The sequence below is a fragment of the Sorex araneus genome, chromosome 1, assembly GCF_027595985.1.
Source record: "Sorex araneus isolate mSorAra2 chromosome 1, mSorAra2.pri, whole genome shotgun sequence".
Lineage (NCBI taxonomy): Eukaryota > Metazoa > Chordata > Mammalia > Eulipotyphla > Soricidae > Sorex > Sorex araneus.
In genome coordinates, this window is record NC_073302.1 from 224,800,575 (window position 1) to 224,821,079 (window position 20,505).

A 20,505-nucleotide genomic window follows, 5' to 3' on the forward strand; every position below is an offset into this window, starting at 1 on the left:
AGTAATAGGGAAAGGGATATTTCTGATAACCTTTTAGTATCTGCATTGCAAACCACAATGCCAAAAGTGAAGTGTGGAGGAAAGGAGGGATGGAAGAGGGTGAGGGGGAGAGAGAGAGGAAGGGGGGACAGAGAGAGAGAGAGAAGAGAGAGAGAGAGAGAGAGAGAGAGAGAGAGAGAGAGAGAGAGAGAGAGAGAGAGAGAGAGAGAGAGACTGCCTCAGAGGCAGGTAGGGGGGGTAAAGGGAGGGAAACAACTGGGGACATTACTGCTGGGAAATGTCCACTGGTGGAGGGATGGGTGTTGGACACTATATGACTGAAGCCTCATCACTAACAGCTTTGTAAGGGTCTATCTCACAGTGATTCAATTAAAAAGAAAAATCTTAATAGAAAAAAAAAATATCACAATCACTGGGAGTGGCCCTAGCTGGCTCAGCAGCACAGCACCTGCCATGTTGGCATGAGGCTGCGAGTCAGCTCTCCAGCAACCCTGAACGTGCTGGGCCACAATGGCACTGTGAATTGGGAGCCAGGTGCCATGAGGAAGCTGTGATCACAGAGATGCTGCAACCAAGTGTGTACAACACCTTTACCATGTGTGTAACTTGCTGGGCAAGCACAAGCAAAATGAATTCAACAGGTTGCACCTGGTAAGCACATGTGTTAAGTATGACATGTATGAGCACTGCAGCCATACGGTGTAGCCCCTGGTCAGTAGGACAAGGGAGAACAAAAAGAAAAAGAAGGGAAAGAGATTAAAAAGAATCACCCTCAGACTTCAAAAAATAATTAATAGGGGCTGGAGCATTAACACAGCGAGTAGGGCATTTGTCTTGCATGCGGCCGACCCAGATTTGAATCCCAGCATCCCAGGGATAATTCCTGAGTGCATGAGCCAGAAGTGACCCCTGTGCACAGGCAGGTGTGACCCAAAGAGCAAAAAAAAAAAAAAAAAAAAAAAAAAGGTTATAGTTAGGTCCATCTCTGTGGTGAAGAGTTAGGTTATTTTTTCCCTGATTCTGGATTCCAAGGAAATAATCAGTCCTTCTAGGTAGTTATTAAAAATTGAAAAGAGAAGAATTCTACTATCTACTATCTACTATTCTACTGATCCAAAAACTACTGCTACTTCCATTACTAAAGAATTCAGTAAAAAATAAAAAGTTAGTATTTTTTTATCATCGCCAAAGAAAAACATTAAAACCGAAGTCATCTAAAGTTGTTCTGTGTTGTTAATAAAAATGTGACTTCCTCAATCAAAGATCCTAAATTAGTTTCTATAAAACTTTTTTAAATTGTTCATTTTGAGGACCAAAGATATTACTTTGGTGTAAGGCATTTGCTTTGCATGTGGCTGGCCCTGACTAGACTCCCAGCGCCATACAGCTGGTTCCTGGAGCACCCTGGGAGGGACACCCAAGCAGTGCTGACTAGGAGCAGCCACCAGCTGTGTCAAGTAGTCCAGACCCCCCAAAACTATACTAAGAAGTAATTATACTTTTCTAATATAAAGTTATTTAAGGATGTTTTAATTCCTGAAATTATCAACTTTTCTTTTTTTAAATAAAAACTCATGTAAAACCAAATATATTCCCTGAAAAAAGTAGAGCAAACTATTGGGATGAGAGAAAGAGTACAGGGGAAGGTACTTGTTTCACGTGTAGCCAGTCCCTGGTACCACTCAAGATCTCCACCAGGAGAGATTCCCTGACAGTAGCAGCAGTTAAGACCTGAGGAGCGTCAGCTGTGGCCACAAAACTCGAAAATCAATACACAAAGCAAACTGTTTATGAATGTCATCAATATTAAAGATATCATTTTCTCCTCATTGACCCCCAAATTACATAATATGCATGTTTCACTGTATATTAAGGCTGACATTAGATTTTGTCTGTGGCAAACAAATAAGAAACCTTACAATTCTAAATTTCAGTAAGTTCAGTAGTCAGAACAAGAACAATTTTCTCACGAATCATAAATCACGAAATCCCCATTGACTGTTGATTTTTCTTGAGCGGTCACAGTAAACTCTCCATTCGTCCTATCCCTGAGATTTTAGAAGCCTCTCTATACTAGACTTTCCCAACGATGCTGCATTGGAGGATCTTTCAGGGTCAGGGGAATGAGACCCAGCTTGTTTATCTTTTTTTTCATTTTATTTCAAAGATGTTTGGTTTCTCTTTTATTTTTTTATTTTTATTTTTAAATTCTTTTATTGATTCACCATGTGGAAAGTTACAAAGCTTTCAGGTTTAAGTCTCAGTTATACAATGCTCAAACACCCATCCCTTCACCAGTGCACATATTCCACCACCAAGACTCACGATATACCTCCCCCCTTCCCCCCACCCCGCATGTGTAACTGGTAAATTTCACTTTACTTTCACTTTACTTTGATTACATTCAATATTTCAACAAAAAAAATTCACTATTATTGATTTGGAGTTTCTCCCCCCTAAAGTCAATCTGCTGAAAAGAAAGCATTTGGTAATTTGTTTTCCATTGCTGAGAATGAAGAGATATGAGGTCAGGAGGCTGCACTAGCAGCAGCATAGTTTTTTTTTTTTTAATTTATTTATTTTTAATTAGAGAATCACCGTGAGGGTACAGTTACAGATTTATACACTTTTGTGCTTATACTTCCCTCATACAAAGTTTGGAACCCATCCCTTCACCAGTGCCCATTCTCCACCACCCGTAAACCCAGTGTCCCTCCCACCCTCCCCAATCCCATCTCCCCCCCACCCCACCCTGCCACTGTGGCAAGGCATTCCCTTCTGTTTTCTCTCTCTAATTAGCTGTTGTGGTTTGCAATAAAGGTGTTGAGTGGCCGCTGTGCTCAGTCTCTAGCCCTCATTCAGCCCGCAACTCCCTTCCCCCACATGGCCTTCGACTACAATGTAGTTGGTGATCGCTTCTCTGAGTTGACCTTTCCCCGGAACGTGAGGCCAGCCTCGAAGCCATGGAGTCAACCTCCTGGTACTTATTTCTACAGTTCTTGAGTGTTAGTCTCCCACTCTGTTATTCTATATACCATAGATGAGTGCAATCTTTCTATGTCTGTCTCTCTCTTTCTGACTCATTTCACTCAGCATGAAACTTTTCATGCCCATCCACTTGACTACAAAATTCTTGACCTCCTTTTTTCTAACAGCTGCATAGTATTCCATTGTACAGATGTACCAAAGTTTCCTCAACCAGTCATCCGTTCTGGGGCATTCGGGTTTTTTCCAGATTCTGGCTATTGTAAACAGTGCTGCGATGAACATACATGTACAGATGTTGTTTCGATTGTACTTTTTTGCCTCTCTGGGATATATTCCCAGCAATGGTATTGCTGGGTCAAATGGGAATTCAATATCTAATTTTTTGAGAGTCGTCCAAATTGTTTTCCAGAAGGGCTGAACCAGTCGGCATTCCCACCAGCAGTGAAGAAGGGTCCCTTTCTCCCCACATCCTCTCCAACAGCGGTTGCTTTTGTTCTTTTGGATGTGGCAGCAGCATAGTTTTGAATTTCTGTATTTTAGTATTTTAGTAACTAAGTCCAGAGAAATGTCTGCCAGGAATCGCAACATTGTAAACTTGTATCTCTCAACTACTTTATATTCCACATATGAGTGCGATCTTTCTATATCTGTCTCTTTCTTTCTGACTCATTTCACTCAGCATGATACTTTCCATGTTGATCCACTTATATGCAAATTTCATGACTTCATGTTTTCTGACAGCTACATAGTATTCCATTGTGTAAATATACCAGAGTTTCTTTAGCCAATCATCTGTTTTCGGGCACTCTGGTTTTTCCATATTGTGGCTATTGTAAACAGAGCGGCAATGAACATGGAAATGCAGATGCCATCTCTACTATACCTTTTTGCCTCTCTGGGATATATTCCCAGGAGTGGTATTGCTGGGTCAAATGGGAGCTCAATGTCTAACTTTTTGAGAATCGTCCATCTTGTTTTCCAAAAGGGCTGAACCAGTCGGCATTCCCACCAGCAGTGAAGGAGAGTCCCTTTCTCCCCACATCCACGCCAACACCGGTCGCTTTTGTTTTTTGGGATGTGGGCCAGTCTCTGTGGTGTGAGATGATATCTCATTGTTGTTTTGATCTGCATCTCCCTGATGATTAGTGATGTTGAACATTTTCTCATGTGCCTCTCAGCCATTCGGATTTCTTCTTTGGGAAAGTTTCTGTTCATTTCATCAGCCCATTTTTTGATCGGGTTGGCAGTTTTCTTCTTGTGGAGTTCAACCAGTGCATTGTATATCCTTGTTATCAACCCTTTATCGGATGGGTACTGCATAAATATCCTTTCCTATTCTGTGGATTGTCTTTGTATTTTGGTCACTGTTTCTTTTGAGTTGCAGAAGCTTCTTAGTTTTAGATAGTCCCATTTATTGATCTTTGTTTTCACTTGCTTGGCCAGTGGCGTGTCAGCTTTGAAGATACCTTTGACTTCAATGTCGTGTCAGCTTTGAAGATACCTTTGGCTATTGTAAACAGAGCTATTGTAAATTGCCGACCTTTTCTTCAATGTACCTTAGGGATTCTGGTCTGATGTTGAGGTCTTTAATCCATTTTGATCTGATTTTTGTACATGGTGATAGATGGAGGTCTAAGCCCATTTTTTTGCATGTAGCCATCCAGTCTTGCCAGCACAATTTGTTAAACATGCTTTCCTTGCTCCACTTCACATTTCTTGCTCCCTTATCAAAGATTAGATGATCATATATTTGGGGGTGTATGTCAGAGCATTCAACCCTGTTCCATTGGTCTGCAGCTCTTTGTTCCAGTACCATGCTGTTTTAATGACTACCGCTTTGTAGTAGAGTTGGAAGTTGGGGAGGTTGATTCCTCCCATTTTCTTTTTCCCAAGGATTGCTTTAGCTATTTGTGGGGGCTTATTGTTCCATATGAATTTCAGGAGCGCTTGCTCCATTTCTTTGAAGAATGTCAAGGGTATCCCTATAGGGATTGCATTGAATTTGTACAATGCTTTGGGGAGAATTGCCATTTTGACAATATTAATTCTTCCAATCCATGAGCAGGGGATAAGACCCAGCTTGTTACTGGCTTTGGCACATGAATAAACCATGGGAAGCTTGCGAGGCTCTCCCATGTGGGCAGGAAACTCTCAGTAGCTTGCTAGTTTCTCCCAGAGGGAGAAGTAGGTTATGAGATATAAGTGCTTCTGGGAGCTTGCTTTTAAGTCTCTGGATGTTGGCCATTGATGGGATTACAACACACACCTGGGTTCCTCTGCCGGTAACTTCATGCCGGTCCTTGAGGCTTGTCAGAACGTGTGGAGAGGGCCTTGAGTATGGCTGTGGCTAGGTTCCGATTCTTCGGCCACCGGGAGCTCTGCTCAGGGTGGGGAGGGAAGCTGGAGCCCATCCCCTCTGGGGGAACCCGGGGAAGACAGCCAGGCATGTGGGCAAGAGATTCTGCATAGCTCCTTCTGGGAGCTTGCTTTTAAGTCTTTTTCTAAAATTTTTAAGTCTTTTTCTAAAATTCTATAATTTTCTAAAAGTCAAAAATTTCCTATACTCTCCAGTATTTACAAATATCCTTTTTGGACTACTGTATTAGGTTTTTTGGCCTGCCACAACAAAGTATCACAGATAGGAGGGCTTGGGCAGAATTTTCTTGTTTGTTCTGTTTTTTGGACCATACCCAGTGGTACTTAGGGCTTACTCCTGACTCTGTGCTCAGGAATCACTCCTGGAGGTAATCAGGGGACCATACAGGATGCCAGGGGGCCATATAGGATGCCAAACTTGAGCTGGCTGCCTGCAAAGCAAGCATCCTTCCCGCTGTATCTCTCAAGTCCCTCTAGGCAGAATTTTTTATTCATGGTTCTGTAAAGTCAGCAGTCTGAACTCAAGGTATTGGCAAGATTAGTTTTAGCTCCTGTCCTTCCTTCCTTTCTTTTTCTCCCCCCCCTTCCTTGAATTGAATCCACATGGGAAACAAAGTTACAAAGATATTTATGGGTTTTTCACCAGTTTCAGTCATATGATGTTCCAACACCCACCCAACACCCATCCCTTCACCAGTGTACATTTTTCACCACCGTGTCCCCAGTTTCTCTCCTGCCAACACCCCCCCCCCCACCATCTTTATGGCAGGCACTTTTCTCTCTCATCACTCCCCCAACACCCAGCCACCTTTGGGACATTATAATTTGCAATACTGATCACTGTATCACTGTCATCCTGTTCATCGATTTACTCACGTGGGTGCCAGTAACGTCTCCATTCGTCCCAGCCCCGAGATATTAGCAGCCTCTCCTTACTCTTTTCCCTAACGATTGAGGCTCTTGTCAGGGTCAGGGGAATGAGACCTGTTATTGTTATGTTTTTGGCATATCGAATACATCACAGGGAGCTTGCCAGGCTCTTCCATGTGGGTAGGATACTCTCGGTTAGCTTGCCGGGCTCTCCGAGCGGCATATGTATATACTTCCCTTTATGATGATCTGTTGCATGGCCAGTCCAGGAATATGTTCACTCATGAGTGAGGCTTTGCCCGAGCGTGTTTAAAGCGACCTGGAGCGTGGCAGTGGTTGGGTAGTGGAGGTTGGCTGCTAGGGCTGGGTACCTTGGGGTGGGGAGGGTTTTCACCCACCCGCCTCTGGGGCACCCCTGGAGCGGAGTCTGGTGGCATGGTTATGGGGGCCTCATTTTATGCTCCCTTCTGGGGGAAGCAGCCATGAATTCTGGAGGGTGCCGATGAGATTATCTGGCGCCTGTAGGAGGTGGCTTATGGGTGTGACCCCTGGGTTGCCGGTGATTGGGGGAAGCAGGCCGATGATCTCTGCTCCCGGGTCCTGTTGAGCCCAGAGTCCAAGATCACAAAATTCTGCATTACCTGGGTTCCGTGGGACTTTGCTCATGTGTGAGGCTTGGCCCCAGTGTGTGGAAAGCAGCTTGGAGCGTGGCAGCAGTGGGGTAGTGGAGGTTGGCTGCTGGGGCTGGGTCCTTTGGGGCGGGGAGGGCTCTCACCCGCCCCCCTCTAGGACACCCCTGGCGCGGAGTCTGGTGGCATGGTTATGGGGGCCTCATTCTATGCTCCCTTCTGGGAGACGTAGCCGTGAGTGCTGAAAGTATCGGTATGAATAAAATACCGATACTGAGAGGTTACTCTTTCTTTACCTGTTTTCAGCACACAGTTCTTATCCAGAGAGATCATTTCCAATTATACTGTTATAGTGGTCCCTTCTCTATCCAAATGCCTTCTCCAGCAATCGAGGCAGGCTTCCAACTGTGGACCTATTCTCCTGGCCCTTGTTTCTACTGTCTTTGGGCATTTGTCCCCCTATTAAGTTTTTTGTATCTCACAAGAGTCCAATCATTCTATGTATCCATCTCTCCTTCTGACTCATTGCGCTCAGAACGATACTTTCCACGCACATCCATTTATAAGCAAATTTCATAACTTTATTTTTCCTAACAGCTGCAAGTATTGATGTACCACAGTTTTTTAACCAGTCAACTACCTGTTCTGAGGCATTCATGCTGTTTCCAGGTTCATAGTGCTGCACTGAACACGGAAGTGCAGATATCATTTCTGCTGTGTGTTTCTGGGCTCCAGGTTATATTTCCAGAAGTGGTATTACTGGGTCACACCGGAAGCTCAATTTCTAGTTATTTGAGAAATGTCCATATTGTTTCCCAAAAAGGCTGAACCAGTTGGCATCCCCACCAACAAAGAAGAGTCCTTATCCCCCTGCATCTATGCCAGAATTGGGTGCTCTTGTTCTTTTTGATGTGTACAAGTCTCTGTGGTGTGAGACAGCTCAATGTTTTGATTTGTTTCTCCTTGATGATTGGCGATTTAGAGCATTTTTTCATTGTCTTTTGGTCATTTGTATTTCTTCTTTGAGAAAGTTTCTGTTCATTTCTTCTCCCCATTTTTTGATAGGGATGTTTTCATCTTATTTTTTGTAACATTCCACCACTGCCTTCTATAGCTTGGATTAACCCTTTATGGATGGGTACTGTAAATAATTTTTCCTATTCTGTGGGCAGTCTTTGTATCTTGGTCTCTTTTTTTTTTTTTTTGGCTTTTTGGGTCACACCCGGCGATGCTCAGGGCTGACTCCTAGCTCTGCACTCAGGATTCACTCCTGGCAGTGCTAGGGGGACCATATGGGATGCTGGGAATCGAACCTGGGTCGGCCGAATGCAAGGCAAATGCCCTACCTGCTGTACTATCACTCCAGCCCCTGGTCACTGTTTCTTTTGAGGTGCAGAAGTTTCTTAGTTTAATGCAGTCACACTCGTTTATCTTTGCTTCCACTTGCTTGGTCAGAGGTGTTCCATCCTTGAAGATTCCTTTAGCTTCAATGTCGGTTCAATTGACGGTTCTTTCCACATTTCCCTCTATGCACCTTATGGATTCAGGTCTGATATTGAGATCTTTAATCCATTTGGCCAGACTTTTATGCCTGGTGTTAGAAAGAGTCTGAGCTCATTTTGTTTTGCATGTAGCTTCCCACATTCCCTGGCACCACTTGTTGAAGAGGCTTCCCGTGCTCCATTGCATACTTCTTGTTTCTTTACCAAAGATTATGTGATTATATATCTGAGAGTCAGTGTCAGGATATTCAACTCCGTCTTTATCCCAATACCATACCGCTTTAATTACTACTGCTTCTACTACTACTTACTTACTACTACTACTACTACTACTACTACTACTACTACTACTACTACTACTACTACTACTACTACTACTACTGTATTACTACTAGTACAGTTGAGCAATGGGATGACAGTGACAGTGACAGTGAAGTTTGAAGTTGGGGATGGTGATGCCTCCCATTTTCATCAACCCCCCCCCAACGATTGCTTTAGCAATTTGTGGGGGTTTTTTTTTTGCTCCATATGAATTTCAGGAATGTTTGATCTATTTCTTTGAAAAATGTCATGGATATCTTTAAAGGGACCGCACTGTATCTATATAATGCTTTGGGGAGTATTGGCATTTTGACAACGTTAATCCTCCCAATCCAAGAGCAGGGATGCGTTTCCATATCCTTCTATCCTCTTTTATTCTTTGTAGTATTTTTCAGTCTTCTTTGTATTGGTCCTTTAACTCTTTGCTTAAGCTAATTCCAAATACTTGATTTTCTGAGGCACGATTGTGAACAGGATTATTTTTCTAACATCTCCTTCTTTTCTTTCATTATTTGCATATAGGAAAGCCATGGACTTTTGGGCACTGATTTTGTAACCTACTACTTTACTAAATAAATCTATTGCTCTCAGGAGCTTTTTTGTAGATTCTTTAGAATTCTCTAAGTATAGTATCATGTAATCTGCAAATAGTGAAAACTTGACTTCTTCCTTTCCTGGATCCCTTGGTATCTTTTTTCTTGCCTAACTGCTATAGCAAGTACTTCCAGTGAATAGGAGTGGCGAGAGTAGACAACCTTGTCTTGCACCTGATCTTAAGGGAAAAGCCTTTAATTTTTCCCCATAGAAAATAATGCTCATGTCTTTCTTGTTGGACTTGTTCTTTCTGTGTTTTTATATGGTATCCCTCTCTACATGTGTGTTTGAGTCTTAATATCCTCTTATAAAGATGCCAGCTTAAGGAAAAATCTTATCAATCAAATCTTACCCTAATAACCCTTTTAAAAACACAATTAAAACTCTTTAAATACCCTATGTCCAAAAACAGTCATATTTGAAGAAACAGGTTAAGGACATCCAATATACAAAATCAGATTAAGGAAAAATATAACATCAACATTTAAACAACAAATAACATGCAAATGAGATTGTTTAGAATGCCTAATCATTCTTCTCCCTTTCTTATCCAACTCTTTCTGCCTGCTTCCAGAGATACCAACTTATAAAAATTGTTAAAAATAAAAAGGAAATTCCTTGGGTCTGGCACCTTGAATATTAATTATCACTGTAGCACTGTCGTCCTGTTGATCATTGATTTGCTCCAGCGGGCACCAATAATGTCTCCATTGTGAGACTTGTTACTGTTTTTGGCATATCGAATACACCACGGGTAGCTTGCCAGGCTTTGTCGTGTGGGCAGGATACTCTCGGTAGCTTGCTGGGCTCTCCGAGAGAAACGGAGGAATTGAACCCGGGTCAGCCACGTGCAAGGCAAATGCCCTACCTGCTCTGCTATCGCTTCAGTCCAATAATTATCTCACTTAAAAAAACAGTTTTCCTAATCCATGATTTAAAATTTTCAAAGGCTTTCAATTTGCTCAGTATTCATCAAGTTGTGATGATTAAATAAGTTAATATGCCAAGTGCTTAGCACTATCAATGTACAAATTAGCTGCTATTATTCTAATCAATGTGTAACTATGCATTTTTGCCAGTACAGATCTGTCACTTTAGGAATTTGCACCTACCCAAGCAGGAGAATACCAATTTACACCAAATAATGATATATCCAGAATACAATGCTTTAATAAATGTCTTCTGAATGAGACTGATCCTGCCTGCCTCTTACCCTGCCTGCATCTTAAACTTTAGATTTCCAGCTACTCCCCTCTGTTTCTTTTTGTGGGGGGGAGGGTCACACCCAGCGATGCACAGGGGTTAACTCCTGGCTCTGCACTCAGGAATTACTTCTGGCGGTGCTCGGGGGACCATGTGGGATGTTGGGAATTGAATCCCAGTCGGTTGTGTGCAAGGCAAATGCCCTACCTACTATGCTTTCACTCCAGCCCCATTTCTGTTTCTTAAACCCAGAGTTTCACAGTTAATAGTTTCACCTTTATATGCTCATCCATAAGTTGAGATTCTCTAGCATCAAGATAAAAACTACCCTATTGATGGAAGAAAATATTTACACACAGTACACCAGATAAAAGGAATAAAATACAAGATATATAAACACTTGTAAAGCTCAACAACAAAACAGTAACCCCATAAAAAATGGGGAGTAGATGAATACTTTCCTGTCAAGGACATACAGACAGGCCTCTAAACATAGAAAAGTATTTATTGTCACTTATGAGATGCAAATCAAAATAACAAGATACCAACTCACACCAGTGAGAATGGCATATATCAAAAAAAGACTGGAAACAACCAATCTTGATGAAGATATGGTGAAAAAAGGAAGCTCCATTCACTACTGGCAAAAAAAATTATCTTGCTCAGCCTCTACAGAAAAAGAGAGTAAAATTTCCTTGATAGAGTAGGACTAACACTATCAGATAAACCACTTTTTAGTATCTCATTCCCTACTCACCCAACTAAAAAACTTAATTCTAAAAGATGTATGCAGCACATCTATTTTAAACTATAAATGCTAAATGCAGTAGCCAGGATGTGGAATTAATAAAATGTACAACTACTGATGAAGTTCTGACAGTGGAATACTATGCAGCTATAAGAAAAGATGAAATATTCCAGTTTTCTGTAACTTGGGTAGAACTGAAAGGTATAATATTAAGAAAAACCAATCAGAGGGAGGACAAATGAAGATCTCAACCATCAGTGGTATAGAGACTGACAAAGTAAGGAAAAAAGACAGTACTAAATGATAAAAAAAAAAAAAACCTCCTGGTCTTGGATTACAAAACTCGGATAACCTACAATGGGGAAAAAGATAGGTGTCAGGAGGGAACAAAGAGGAGGGCTAAAAGTAACATAAGGACTGTGGTTGGCACTTTGATGGTAATGAGGAACACCAAAACTATAAATGTTAATACAACTGTAGCCATGATAATTAAGCTATAACAAAAGCAAATACACTAAAAAAAGAAATTATAAAACATAAAAACAGAGTAAGAACTCTATATCAAGAAGTACAATAGCTGTATTACAGGGTTGCAGAAACAAAACGTGAGAAAGGAGTAGAAACTAAATCTGAAGAAGGAGCCCAAGACACACACACAAACAAAATCAAAATAAACCCAAGCAGACTGTCTAAGACATATTATAATTAAAAAGTATTTAAAACTGAAGGAACCCCAAATAAAGTTCAATGCCTTACACATGAGGCCCTGGATCGGTCTATCCTTGGCACAGTTAAAACAAAAGAAAAATAAAAAAGAAAAACTAAAGAACAGAAAACTACAATCATCTGAGGAAAAATAAATTGCATATAGGGAAAGATTATAAGATTATAGACTCTTCCACAGAAACCAACACAGCAGAGAATGGAAAAACATACCCCAAATTCTGAAGAAAAGGAATTTTCAAGGGAGAATATTTGACCCCTGCTAGATTACCATTTAAGGGTAGATGGGTGAAAATTCTACAGGTAGGGGCTGGAGCGATAGCACAGTGGGTAGGCGGGTAGGGTATTTGCCTTGCGCATGGCTGACCCGGATTCGATTCCCAGCATCCCATATGGTTCCCCAAGCACCACCAGAAGTAATTCCTGAGTGCAGAGCCAGGGGTAACCCCTGAGCATCGCTGGGTATAACCCAAAAAGCAAAAAAAAAAAAATTCTACAGATAAAAATTAAAGCCATTCATCACCACTAAACTGGTTTAGCAAGAAATATTGAAGGGCCTACTATAAAACAAAAAGCTTTTTCACCTAGAAGTATTAAAAAGATAAAAAGTATGTAATAGGGTGAGAGTTGGGAAGAGAAAAGCAAAACTGTGACCTACTAAAATGAATGTTAAGATCAATCTGCCTAAAAATCTTACATAGAAACCTCAGGACAACCTTAAAAAAATCTAGGGGAGAAAAATACAATGAATGAAAAAAGAGTACTAAAATATGTTATAATGTTACACAACAACAGAAGAAAATATGCAAGAAGCAGAAAATAGTAAGTATATTACTTCAATTCCTTAAATGCTGATGGTCTGACTTTACCAATTAAAGAAAAGAAGCATGGGGCAGGGGAGAAAGAAGGGAAAGAGAAGAAAAGAGTGGAAGGAAGGAAGGAAGGAGGGGAGAGAGGGAAAGGTGAGACAGGGAGAGAGAGCAAGAGTGAGAGAGAGAGAGAGAGAATGCCATAGAGGCAGGCTGGCAGGGAGAGGCAGGAAGGAAACTGGGGACATTGGTGGTGGGAAATGTACACTGGTGAAGGACTGGGTGTTGGGACATTGGAACACTGCATGACAGAAACCCAGTCACAAACAACTTTCTAATTCTGTATCTCACGGTAATTCGATTAAAAAGAGACCCTATCAAATAAAGGCAAAGAGTACTGAATGAATCAGCAGAGGGGTAAAGGGTGGTCTTGGGCACTTTGGTAGTAGCAACAATGCAGTAACTCAAAGCCATAAGCATTAACACTACAGTTTTAATGATGTTATTTACCTAAACTAAAATAAGGATTAAAGGGCTGGAAGATGGTAAGAGGGCTCAGAGGGCTGGAGCACGTGCCTTGCATGTGGAAGGCCCTGGTCTGATCCTCAGCACTGCACGGTCTCCCCATCTGTAGTGGAACTCAGCACACTGTTTGGGGTCCCCTCAAGCACCATCAACTGTGTTGCCATGACCCCACACCCGCCACCAAAGGAATAAAAACATGGTTAAGGCCTCAAACCATGAAGTAAAAAGATTATAAAACAAGTGAAATATTCCATGACATTATCATTGATATGTTTTTGGGGACTGACCCCCAACAGCAAGGGAAATGAAAGAAGACTACTAGAACAGCATTCAATGATAAGTTTTTGTACAGCAAAATAAAATATAAATGCAATAAAAAGTCTACTGAAAAGGGAAGTTATATTTACATGCTATACATCTGATAGGGTGAGTATCTAAGTTAATCAGAGTTCATATACCATGACAAAAATGACAAACCACCAACAGAAGGGGGAGCAGAATATTTAAATGAACACTTCTCATAAAAGGACACACAGGTAGTCAACATGTTTATGAAAAAAAATGATCAACACTGATCACCAGGGAAATGCATATTAAGACATAAGACACCACCTCACATCCATGAGAACAGTGTTTATCAAAAGCAACAATAACAAGTGTTGAAGAGGGTAACAAAGAGGATGAAAGAATTTCAAGCAAAGTTGGTGGGAGTGTAAATTGGTGCAAGCATTTTAGAAAATACAGAGCTTCCCTAAGAAACTAAACTAAGAGCTACTGCAAGATCCAGCAATCCCAGTTCTGGGTATCCAATCAAATATAAGAACAATACAAAAAGTTATATTTAGTCAATGCTTATTGAAGGGTTATTTACAATAGCTACAATATTCAAACAATCAAAGTCCCTGTTGACAGGATAAAAATAATGTGGTATATTTATACAATGCAGTACTATTCAGCTATTAAACAAATTAATTTGCCATTCACAGCAAAATGAAGGAGCCTGAAGGCATTAAATGAAAGAGAAAAAGTACTGGATGATTTTCCTTATGTGTTTAATGTAATTTTATTCAACTGATGAAGAGACAAACCAAAGAACACTGATAACTAAAATAAAGTCGTCTCATAAGGCGATGGAAAACGGTAGGTAAGGAAGTAAGGTGTTACCACAAACAAACAAAAAAATTAGCATAGTCCTGGTATATATAGTGAATGTGTAAGAGCTTTTGTTCTATCAGTTTAAGAGACAAATTATTCTGTATAATTAAAAAGAAAACAAAACCAGTTAGTTATGTGATATTTAGAAATTTAACCTTTTGGACCAGAAAAACAGCTCAAAGGGATGGTGGAATGCATGTCTTACATGCGTGACACCTCAAGTTCAATCCCCCTCGCCCCCAGCACCACTGGACCTGACAGCAGGGCATCACTAACTTTAAGCACTGAACTGTCAGGTCTGAACAGCCAGAACTAAAATCATAAGTGGGTCTGCCCTCTATGCACAATCTGGGAGCCTCTCCCAAACAAAATTAAGAACAGAAAGAAAGTTAAACTTAGTCATAGGAGCTACAATTCCGACAAACTCCTTACTAAATTCTTACATATCAAGTCGCAATTTTCCATCTAAATCATATCAGGGTCAAGAAAGGCTACAGAGTATATTAATTATGTAATATTCTGAAAAAATAAAGTCAGTAAGAATAAAAATATTGCTCTCTACCAAAGCCTGGGAGAAAATGGGGTAGGGGCACAATGGACAGGTGGGGCACTAGGTATTTTCAGGGCAGCAGAACTATTCTGTGAGGTACTGCCATGTTGACATATGATATCACATATTTGGCAAAACCCACAGAACTGTAGAGTATGCAAAGGGAAAGCCGGTGGGGGGGGGTTGGGTGAAGGTGAGGAGATCGGTGGGTCTCGGGAGAGGAGGCGGATCCAGTGGGGATGGGTGTGGCCTTGGAATGATGTCCACAAGAAGCCATTATTAACAGTATTGTAACAGTACTGTAAAACAGAACCACAATCAAAAATAATGTTTAAACAAAAGATCTAATCGTGTGCATCAGATGACACTGTATTATATACGTTTCCTAAATAAAACCAGAAAATAGAGATGGGAACAGTCTTGATGGCTAATTATATTAAAATGTGACCTCAGGATGTAAACAGAAATCACCTCGTATCCTCAAAGAAACAGAATAATATTCCTAAGAAAATTAAAATAAGGGATAAATTTTAAAATGATGCATATAACATCCTTCTCTTAGAAACTATCTTTAGCTTCTTTATTCTGGACAGCAACTCAGGTACTGTTATGTCTAACATGGCCATCATTCGCAACTAGTTAGTATGTATCCAAGTTGAAACAAAAAAGGCCTATTTTAGAATATGGAGACTTCTCAAGATTAAAAATGGTACTCTCATTTGACCCAGTGATACCATTTCTTGGCGTCTATCCCGAGAACATAAAAACATTAATTTGAAAAAAAAAATGAACACTTGAGTTCACTCCAGCATTATTTATAATAGCCAAGAGTTAGAAACAATCCGTAAACTTGCCCAACAACAGGTGAATTGATAAAGAAATTGTAGTATATGTACACAATGATATACTACTCAGCTTATGAGAAAAGATGAAATTTTGCAGTTTGTTACCTTGAATTACTACAGGGTGTCATGTTAAGTGAAGAGAAAGGACAAGTATCAGGTGATTTTACTCATATGTGATGTACATAAAGGAAAGAAATGGAGAGTACTCCATGAAAACAAACCGTTGGACTTTGACAAGAGAACTGAGGTTACCAAAGTGTGAGTGGGTAGGAGGGGGCCTCAGAGAAGTGGTAGGGAGCGGCAGTCTAGAAGTGACATAACAGCAGTGGTGGGGGGTCTCTGGCACTTTGGTGGTAGTGGAGACACACTAATATGTGCCATACACATTAACACTAACCATGTGATCTCAATAACAATAAACTAAATGCTTGTTTTCAATTTTTTTTAAAACAATTTTATTTTTTAGAGCATTACAAAGTCACTCATGATTGAATTTCAATCATATTTTTGACCTGCCTATCTCTAATTGTGCCTTTTGTTCAGTTCCTTTACAATTACACTGAAATTTTAGTATGTATACTTCATAAATACCTCTTAATTTTTAAGTGTACTAAAACAATATATTTAATTAAGTCCTGACTAGACTATCTACTGAGCTTCTTAAAGTCCTTTAAACAATTTAGATTCAGCATATTTACGTAGCAACTTCTGGCTCATTTCACCTTCACAGCTGTAGTTACTCTAAGATATTATTGTCTCCTTTTAGTTTTTTGTTTTTTCTTTTATTTTTATTAAGTTCTTCACAATATTTGATTACACTTAATATTCGAATACCAATTCCACCACCATTACACCTTCCCACCACTATATTTCCATCCCAAACCCCAAACCCTAACCCCAAAGGTGAAGTGAAATAATTTATTTTGTATTGCTTGTTATGAATGATCCGCTAAAAATGAGCCAAAAAAGGTTTCACAGAGTGTGTGAAGATTGTTGTATTTCACTGAGGAGCTATTAAGGCCTTCTATAAGAGATTAGCAATATGTTGTTATTAAAGGTTGAGTCTTGTGTGTTTATACATATCTGTATAAATATATTTCTCCCTAAGATTGGTTGCCTTCTACTTTAAACCCCACAAAATGTGGTGTGCTACTCTTGGTATATTAGTGGTGCACAGTATGAGAAGTTGTAGGGACGTGAATGCAGCCACACGGTCCAGGAATAGATTCACTCACGGGTGAGGCTCGTCTGAGCATGTGGAGAGTGGCCGTGAGCATGGAGGTGGCTGAATTCTGGAGGGTTTCGGCTGCCAGGGCTGGCTCCATTGGGGCAGGGAGAGGATCTCACCCAGCCCACTCTGGGTTGCCCCAGAATGAAACAGCCTGGCGCTGGGGTCTGGCAGTATGGCTATGGCGTATCACTCCGTGCTCTCTTCCAAGAGATTTATTATCCAGTCTCCAGATCATGGTCATTAATGAGGTTATATGGCACCAGCGGCAGCCAAGGTACAGAAATAGGGGGAGATGGGTGGGGGGGATGTCACCCATTCCTGGTTCCGCTGAAAAACCGGTTCCTGATGTTTTCAGTCACGAGTCCTGCATACCTGGGTTTTTCTGCAGAATCACTCATGGGTGATTGACTCCATTTTTAAAGAGAAGCAGACAGATGCAAAAATTAAATAACTTATCTAAGTTCACCCAAATCTAAATATATGAAAAAAGTCCTGTCTCTCACCATCTAACTACCCTTCTTCCATCAAATGACAAAGCCCTCTCTGTAAGTTAGAAATTAATATTCACTTCACCTTTTGAAATGTTTCCCAATACTCTACATTAAAAAAAAAAAACCTTTTCCTCCTCTTAGTTGGATGTATGTACGATAATAGGACATTTTATAATCTTTTGGTGTGGTGGGTATAACAGAGGAGAAATATTAATATTAAATATTTGTTGAATTAGTACTATTACATTTTAATGAATGATTTTGTTTTGTATTTTTAATGGTAGTCAAGCCAAAAGCCTTAGATCATTTTAATTTGCTTGGCTTTGAGTATGCTGAACCAAATTAATCACTATACTTTAGATACTTTATACCCCGTCTTCAGATTTTTTAACACGTGTGTTTATAAGTCATGAAGATAGATGCTAAGATTTTGTTTGTTTTGGTTGTGGGGCCCACTGGGCATTTAACCAGGTTCAGCCACATGCAAGCAAGCAGCTCTGTAATACCTATCCTCTCTGGCCTTTGATGCTAAGGTTTTTGATTAAGATTTGAAACCAATTTAGAGTCAAAAGGCTTTGAGATATGCTACAATATACCTTATGTGCTTTTTTTCTTTTTACTTTATTTCATTTTATCACTATGAGATGGGCAGGAGCGATAGCACAACGGGTAGGGCGTTTGCCTTGCACGCGGCCGACCCGAGTTCAGCTCTTCCGCCCCTCACGGAGAGCCCGGCAAGCTACTGAGAGTATCTCACCCACTTGGCAGAGCCTGGCAAGGTACCTGTGGTGTATTCGATATGCCAAAAACAGTAACAAGTCTCACAATGGAGATGTTACTGGTGCCCGCTTGAGCAAATCGATGAGCAACAGGATGACAGTGACAGTGATAGTGACAGATGAGGAGGAATGCGTCTACTCCATTTTTCAAAATTTGCTCAAACGGATCCTCTACTTCAATTCATTCCTCAGCATCCATCTATATCACTATTGATTCAATGCTCAATGGTACCCTCACAATTTTTTTAAAATTTTCTGAAAAAAACTTTGCCAACAGAATTTAGGGAAGACAAAACACTTCAGATTACTTTATGGTCTTGTTTTTAGCCTGCTGCTTTCCCCTTAAAAGTGACAGTCACTTTCACTGTCATTCCGTTGCTCATCGATTTGCAGGCACCAGTAACGTCTCCATTGTGAGACTTGTTACTGTTTTTGGCATATCCAATATGCCATGGGGAGCTTGCCAGGCTCTGCCGTGCAGGCGAGATACTCTCATAAGCTTGTCGGGCTCTTCGAGAGGGGCGGAGGAATTGAACCCGGGTTGTCCACGTACAAGGCAAACACCTTACCAGCAATTAACTGCTTAACAGATTCATCTATGCACTATCTCACAATCAACTTGCAAGCAGTGATCAGTATGAGTCAACAATGATAACTGTAGACTCCTAGAATCGCAAAATAAATGAGTACCTGCCAATGGCAGGGGATGGGGCATAGGGCTAAGGCTGATGGTGTGGGGAATGGGGGAATGTTATACTTTAGTAAGCTTAACTGTTCTTATAAAAATTAGAGGAACACTGCTAAAAGCCAGAAAACCCCCGCCACACACCCCCGTAACACCAAGATGTATTTCATCCTATGTTAATACAAAACAGAAATATTCAGATGGGGTTGGAGAAATAGTACAGTGGGCAGGCATCTGCCTTGCATGCAGCTGACCCAGGTTCAATCCCCAGAATTCCACATGGTTTTCAGCACCATCAGGAGTGAACTCTGAGCGCAGAGCCAGGAGTAAGCCCTGATCATTGGTGCTTGTGCCCACCCCTCACCCCTCCAAAGAATGAAAACAGAAATATTCAGAATTCAAGCTAGTTATACCAGATTATGATAACACAGTTAAAGTAGTTCCTAACTTGGCAAATGAGGCTCTCTTTGCTTCTTTCACACGTGGTGGGGCTCTGGTCTGTTCCTGGCTCTGCCCCTGCCATGCTAAGGGACCATATGCAGTGCTGTGGAATGAACAGGGCTGGCGGCTAGTAGCCTCTGTTCTATTTCTCCAGACCCTGGAAGCAAGTCTTAATTGTCTACTGTAGGTACCAAACCTGTAAAATAACAAAATGAGTATTTGTTTTCTGTTTTTTTTAGAAGGCAGGATGAATAATGGTTAGAGCAAAAGCTCTGTGTGATTCTCATTTTGTTTCAACTGCAAAATACAGACGATCTTATGTATTGTTGAATTTATTAAACAGAGAAGACCACAGTGTTCTTAGGGTAATGCTTTTACATTCATGTATCTTCTCTTCATTTTTACATACAGTATCTTACTCTTTGCTTCCTTGTCTAAAATATTAACATCTCTACCATATAAGGTAGATGTGAAAATTAAGAAGAATCCTTAGTACATAAGTGGTAGTTTTATAAAAGCTAGCATTTTTATTCCTTTAATATTACTGAGGGAAAGCAGAATCAAAGAACTAGAGAACTTTATTAATAAGCTCTGAATAGGACAAGGGAAATGTACAAGTTTTTCAAAGAACTGTGTACATGCTTTAGAGAGCAGGAACACTCATGAGCTGAATAGGAAGAATAAACAGTTATATTATGTAATGTCACTGTCACTGTCATCCTGTTGCTCATCAATTTGCTTGAGCGGGCACCAGTAAAGTCTCCATTGTGAGATTTGTTATTACAGTTTTTGGCATACTGAATACGCCAAGGGGAATTACCAGGCTCTGCCGTGCAGGCGGGATACTCTCGGTAGATTGCTGGGCTCTCCGAGAGGGGTGGAGGAATTGAACCCGGGTTGGCCGCGTGCAAGGCAAACACCCTACCTGTTGTGCTATTGCTCCAGCCCATTATGTAATGTAAGTCCATCATTTAACATAACTTATGATTCCATAATTATTTAAAGTATTTATAACAGGGGCTGGAGCAATAGCACAGTGG

At 40.7% G+C, this 20,505-nt stretch overlaps 1 protein-coding gene across 4 annotated transcripts in view; it reads right to left on the reverse strand.

Annotated features, from left to right (window-relative positions):
• FNDC3A (fibronectin type III domain containing 3A) overlaps positions 1-20,505 on the reverse strand; it is a 167,602-nt gene that overhangs the window by 114,974 nt on the left and 32,123 nt on the right. The gene's annotated exons all lie outside the window — the stretch shown is intronic.